Here is a 7,476-nt window from a genome sequence, read left to right on the forward strand (position 1 = left end):
AGAAAATATTTTTATGTTTGCAGGTATGAATCTGAAGACTGATGTAACTGCCCTTTCATGCACTTCTAATCAAGAATATATTGATCATTTCAGGAATCAAAAGGCCTAATTGTGAATCACTCTTTCAAACAGAGAATCTCTCTCAGTAGCTCAATGTGGTGGCACATGTGTAGTACAAGAGGACTTCATGCATGTTCTCCTGCCTAAGCAAGAAAAATCTTATTAAAATGTCTTCATCTTCTTGTATTTATTTTCTTATTTTTAAAGACAAACAAGAATAAAATTCCAAATGTCCCATTTTCAGTGTTGCAATTGAACCAACAAAGCTGCAAAAGTTCCACTGTCAGGACCTCTGAAAATCAGGGCTGCTTCAGAAATGGAAATGAAGGATATTTTCTTCGATTTCAGGTTTCTGTCATACAAATTCCTTATTCCTTGTGCCTGCTTTCAAAGGTCTCCTAATGAATGTGGAAAACAGAGGGCAGAGTTATTCCAGGGCTGCTCCCATGCAAAAAACAACTGTGGGATTCCTCTCTAACTGAGCACAAGCTAACTCATTATCACAGTCCTCAAAATTCCTATCAGGAGTATGCACATGAGAATGAGCTTAAGGAAACAAAATTAGAAGTGAGGCCTATACCATTATCATTTTTCATGCCTTTAAAAAGATAATACAAACACTACTATATAGAGTCATTTGGATGCATTTTTTAGTGTGCCTGGCATTCTCAGAGCCTGTAAAATCTTTTTCATGAACAACTATAGACATAGACTACACAGAAAACAAATTTAAAAGAAAAACATAGAAATCTCTGCTGTTTCAAATCACAAAAGGTGTTTTGGAGATATTTGGAAGTAATGGAAATAATAAAACAGTCTTAGAAAGCCTAATACTTAGCCATCACTCTTAATAAAAAAAACAAATACTACCTGATCTAGTAAATTTACATTGCAGCAATTATGGAAATGGGGCAAGCTTGTTTTCAGTCAATATTTTAAAATGTTTTCTTAGTCATATTTATTAAAAATCTTCATGCATCTCTGCCTCTGCTGTGAAAAGCAGAGGACAGAGAGGTGTTAAAGAAAAAAACCATTTTTCTCTGACTTGCCACAAAGATAAAATTTTGACCATTTGTTCTTTACTTCAAATATTTAAGCCTGAAATTCTTTCCTGTCCATTCTTTGTTCTATTCAAACTTTTATCATACAGGGACTCTTAAACTTTGCTGAAAGGTTTGATTGGCAATGGACCAGGTCCCTAGGTCTGCAGCTAAATTAAATAAAACAGATTGTCTCTGCTCTAATACAGGAAGACTGTGTGACTCAGATTTATAATACATCAAGTTGCCTACTGAAATTCTTCTAGGAGATACATAAACACATACTTAAATTTCTGTCTGGAGCTTAATCACATTATTCCCTTTGCTTTTAGTGGAATTAAATCACCTACTCGTTGCTGATGATTAAGCACCTTCCTGAATTTTCCTGCTTTCTTCTACCACTGCCAAAGGGCTGCACCCACAATGACACCCAAAATCACCAGGTACACGACCACTCCAATGAACATCAGCACCTGGGACCTGCAGAGCACCAGCTGCAGCTAAATTCACCTGTGGCAGGAGTGGCCCTGTCCTCTGTGCTCTGAAATCAGAGAGCTTTTATTAGTGTGCACCACAACCCCTTCTCTACCCTAGTTTTTTTCTTAAATAGAACCTAGGTATGCAGAGAGATACCAAAATCATCCCAAAATGGAGCCACAAAGAAACAAGGTGCACACACGTGTCAGTAAAGTTTACTGGCACCCCCTGAGCTGAGCCTGTAGTGTGGTTGCCTTTGCATTCTTCTGAGGTGTTCAGGTTTTTTCCTATTCAGTTTTCTGACCTCTACTTCATTTTCATTTTCCACCAATATTATCCTGTATCCAAATGGCTGCAACACTTCTGCACACTGCACACACATTTAGAATAAATAGACAAAAATCCCAGAAATGCTTCAAAACAGAAAACTTTTGAAAATAACATGTTGAATTCAATTAACTGGAAAAAAGAGTCCTTGAATAGCTATTCCAAAGAGATATATTTTTTGAAGACCAACACAAAGCTTACAACAATTGATTCTCCAAAGGTCACTTTCTTCTTATTTTCCCAGTAGTTACAGAAAACAGAACACTCTACATCTCTAAAATAATTACAAAGAAAAATAAAAGTATTCCTAAGTTTTTGATGCTGCACATATTAAGACTAAAATTGTCTTTAGAGACACAATAAATTCAATTCACGAAAAACCACTTAAATGGGCACTAGGTAATTCTTTGAAAGAGTTCTCAACCTTCCTGTACTACTTCAAAATTTGGTTTGGGTGTTTTTGAGACCTCAACTCAATCTATTGGTTTTCTGGCTAACTTATAACTAAATTTTGAAAGCTATTTCTGCAATTTCCAGATGCATTAATCCTTGTAATAGTTTTTTGTTTCTTCACTTTCTGGTTTGTTTGTATCAAAGACCAGCTTTTAAAAAAGTTATTTATTTGTATTTATAACGTGGGTTTCCAGAGTGTTCCATTCCAGTGTACTTTCACTAAATTTACGATCTATAATCACCAGCTGAATCACTGGCCTCATCCTTGTTGATGCAGGGATGCATTTATAGGTGATAAATACAGAGAGAGTTGAGGGATAAAATGAATTTTGGCTCCTCAGGCAGAGCTTCCAAGGCAAACTGCAGTGGCTCCCCATGGGAGTGTCCCCTGCAGGGGACTGCCAGCCCTGGCATTCTGCAGGGAGCTCTGTCCCTTCCTGAGCTCGTGTTCCCACAAGGAGAGTTAAAGAAAATGTTCTAGACATTCAGGGCAAGGTCGGGGATTGAGTGGCCTTCCCCGAATTTCTGACAGCAAAACCTGGGTGCTTCCAACAATCGCTCTCACACCAGCTCCAGGTAGTCCACTGGATAAAGAAACAAGCTGGTGAGGCAAAAGTGTGACACTGAGTCCCCAGTGTGCCAGAATCCTTACATGACCTTGGGTAAGTCGCTTAAATATTTATCCAAAACTTTATCTTCCTATTTGTGCAATTTGTTCCTTGCTTCTCATATGGGTAAATATTAAGAATTTCAGTGCACTCAGTGATAATGGAAGACATCAAGTACCTAAATCAGCAACTCTGCATTGATCTATGATCCATCTGTCAAAAAGAATACCTTACAAACATAATCAGCAAAATATCTATTTTGGGAATAGCTTTTCAATTATGAGGCTGAAACTAATAGAATTTACTTATGTTTCCAAGGTATATTTATTCTTAACTATTTTCAGATATAGACTAGCTATTCCCAGAAATGTAACTGGCTTTATTCCTTTCAAAATAAAGTGTTACTGACACTAGTGTAATTGTTTATGCACGAGGAATCCAACCCATGTCATGACCAACATGGAACTTAGTCAAGAGCATTCACATATCTTCACATGTCTTCCTATTGTCCCTTTTAATTCACTCTTTTCTCTAAATTATGCAAGTTTTTTAAGTGCTATGATGCGATTTTTTTTTTCCTGCCTTGAATAATTGGTTGTTCCTTTCTGATGACTTGCTTGCTGAGCTTAAGTGGCCAGAGCTGGACACAATCGATGAATATATTATTATTTTCCCTTTCTGCAGGAACAAAAACATCTTACTATGTAACTTGTTTTCTGATGGCTTCAGACCTACATAAGCACAAAGCCTAAATTCAGCTTTTGAAGTTGTTACACAAGCAAAAAGTCACATTAAAGTCACATTAAAAATTGCACTCCTGATAAGCCTTTTTAAACATATCCTAATTTAAGGAAACACAAATTGTTCCTTGTAACACTTGTCCTTAGACAGTGCTTCTCAAACAGATGAAAGAATGAAATGTAAATAAATTTTGTCTGAATACTTAATATGTTATTAACATATTTCACTGTGTTTTAATATCTCCCCAACTATTCACAAGGCCTTTGAGATAGTTCCCTCCTATGTCTTTGTCACCACAAAATAATTCTTGCACACGGCGCACATTAAGCTTCTGAAAGCCCAAAGGACAAAGGAACAAAACAGTTTCTGTTTCTCCTTATTCTGCTTTTCTCCAAGGGCAATGGCACAAATTAGCACAGCTACACAAGCGTCCACAATCACCAAAGCAATACAAATTGCTCCACTGCCCTTCCCAGACCTGCTCACCAGAGCTGTGCCCCAGCAGGTGCTCTGTGACAGGATTTATAGCAGGGTAGCTGCAGCAGGGATGGGGAGACAAGTTTAGTTAATTAACTAAGTATAGCACCAATTCCAGAGAGCGCTGCCTCAAATTTCCCTGTCAGGGAATTCTTCAGATCTTGGAGTATCAGCTTTCTCTACTCGCTACTAGGTTTTCTTTTCTTAGTACATCAGACCTTAGCACACCATCTGCAACCCCACTGGAAAGCAATTTTCCAGCCCTGGTTTGCAGGGCAGATCAGCACTACATGGGTCATCTTTTCTCAGCTTAGTCTTGTGCTGCTTTCACACATTCATGCTCTAATTATGGTCATTCCCACAGTCTGCTCTCTATCTGATTGTAAGTTTTAGCAGTGTTGAGTTTAAATCTTGCTTATGATTTTTAGAAGCATGAGAATTTTATAGAGCTACTTTATTTTTTGTCTTTCAATCTAAAATTTAGGTTTTCCCAGGATTTTTCAGGAATTAAGTTATTTACAGTTGAGATGCTATTTCATATTTCTGTCAGGAGATAAACTTCTGCCTCATGGTTAGGGACATTTTCACCTCTGCAGGAAGACATTACATATTCTGAAAGCAAATATTCAACCCTTCCATTGCAAAGATAGTTTCCCTCTTGCCAGACAGAGTAGCTCAGTTAGAAAAGGGCATTTCCACCTAAATTATTTATATCTCTTATAAAGGAATTTTACTGAATAGAATTTTATAGAAGTTTAAAGATTGCTTTCAGAAACCACTTAAGTTAGGAAATCATTATGTGTTTAAACAGTCTGGCTTTGCTGCAGTGTACTTGGAGGCAGAGGGGCAGACACTGACTGACTTTTATTGGTTTTCAACCAAGCCTTTTCTATATTGTCATGGCATTTGCTATATCATCATGTGAAATTAATTTGCTTCAAATACAGAAGTCAACTAAGGTATCTATAATTCTCAATTTTTAAAAGCCAGCCTAGTCATTAGAGTTAGAATGTTAGAGTGTATATGTAAATTCAGTGCTGGTCATTGACAGCAGCTACCAGAAAGAAGCAAGTTCTGAAACCATCTGAGAACTTTTCTGGACTTGTGGTCAAACCCTACAGAGTTTATCCAGAAGAAAAACTCACATGATTTTGAATATTGTCAGAAGATCTCTTTGGAAACCAAGATGGTTAGACTTCATTATGTGTTTTTGTAGTGAAACAGGTTAGGAACATTTACATAAACTGCCAGGTTATTATTACAGTAAAGATCATAATTTCTTAAACTGTTGGGGCAATAATGTGACCTGGCTTATTTTCTTAGGGGAAAATATGACTCCCTTCAACATCAGTCAGAAGTCTCCCAGAATAAATAAATATACCTATACGTGTACATACAAAGATTAAAATCAAGATATTCTGTAAAATCCGTATGAATTTCAAATACCTTGGTGCAATTAAAAGGTGTAAGAAATTGTCTAAGAAGTTCTGCAAGATCAACCCTTTATTGTCTGTTTCTAAAACTAAAATATTTTCAGCATTATCATGACATATGAGAATGGAGTACACTTTAGTATGAATCAATATAATTTTTCATTGTCACATGCAATGGGCCATATTATTTACATTCACTCAACTAACAAGGCCAGTCTGCGACAATATCATTTTCCAGTTCAGTAATTTTCTTTTTTAACAACTCTTAACGTTAATAAAGCTGTACCAACAAAAGCATTAGATGCATTGGACATAAAATAAACTGCATTTTAACAACCTCAGCAGACGTTGCCAAGTCCTGAAGTCAGCCAGGACCATGTGCTGCACAGTCTCAGTGCAGAAAATAGCATTAGAGAGAGCAAGAAATATTTTGTCATTAACGCTGAGATTATTTACTTGAGGTGCTTTTGTGGAGCTGTGCTTCAGCTCTCTACGTGTTCCTGAGCTCCTTGGGTGAGACACAGGCTCAGTCACACTTTCACTGCTCTCAGAAGAGCTCCTCCAGTGGGTCTACAGCTGCTTCTTACTGTCATATATGCATTTAATTTATGCCATATGGGGTCAAGAAATGTACACTTTATGAATTACTGCAACAATTTCCATCCCAAAAGTCTTAAGCAGTGTTCTTCTTTCTAGGCTGTGAAAGCAAGGCAAGCTTTCCTGTAACACACCCAGGCCAGTTCCCAGGAAGGCTGTTTCCTTTGGCAAAAGGAAGCCCCAGTGTGTTTTCAGCTGGCTGTGTTACCTCACTGGGGTTCCAGCAGGCACACAATTTCCCAAATATTGTGATAAAAACCACAAGCAAACAGATAGGCAGTCAAATAGAAGGTCGTGAGCTTCCAGGCTGAGGTACAGTGAGCCAAAAATTCTTTTTCCTATGGACATATCCAGAGGGTGAAGCACATTCCTCTGCTGCTCCCTACATCCCAGGGACAGTGTCAGCCCTGATGAAGATTCCCACTACAATGTTCTTTCACTCACACAGTGCTCACAGTTTGGTTTTGGTTCTGTCCCAGGAGATGTTCAGTGTCAAACAGAAATTTGCATCGCGCTGTGGCTGAGCTCCAGCTGTGCCTTGACACTGAACAGCCGCTGCCTCTTGCAAGACACATTTCCCCACACCAAGAGGGAACTATTTAAGTCCTTTGTGCTAATGATTTCTCATCCTTTGAAATTAAATAATAGCAGAACAAACAAATAAACAAATATGGCAAAAGGGACTTCTTGCAAAAACACAGGAATTGCAGGAGTTTATCCCGTGTACAATGGGATGAATGAGTTGAGGCTTTTTGGATTAGATTTCAGAACAAAATAGGGCAGGCTGTGGATTTACAAAGATTATATTTCTATCTCGGTTGGCTAATATGTGCACATATTTTTATAATTAAAGATGAGAAAATAATTTTCAAAGAGAAATTTACAGCAGTTCTGACCTACAGGATCAAACTGGACAAAAGAAGAAAGAGAAGGCATTTTCCCTAAAATATGTTTAGCTTGAGTCTGTCTGCATTTTTAAGAAAAAAAAGGAGTAATTTCAGTTTCCTGACAGTATAATTCAATCTTTTATAACAAGCTGAATGCTTAAGTGAAAATTACAGTGCATGAAAACTCTTTACAAAATAATAGTTTTGGGTTTTGTTTTTTTTTTAAGTCTAAGACAGGAGTAACAGATGTCAGCACCTTACATTGAAAGAAGAGAAATTAGGAAAAAAATATAGAAATCTACCTTTTAAGAAACAAATTCTTGAACAAAAACCATTTGCTAACAACCAATTCCCCCTGCCCAGTTTCAGCCTTACT

The sequence above is a fragment of the Lonchura striata genome, chromosome 1 (assembly GCF_050655825.1).
Source record: "Lonchura striata isolate lonStrDom1 chromosome 1, ASM5065582v1, whole genome shotgun sequence".
NCBI classification, from domain to species: domain Eukaryota; kingdom Metazoa; phylum Chordata; class Aves; order Passeriformes; family Estrildidae; genus Lonchura; species Lonchura striata.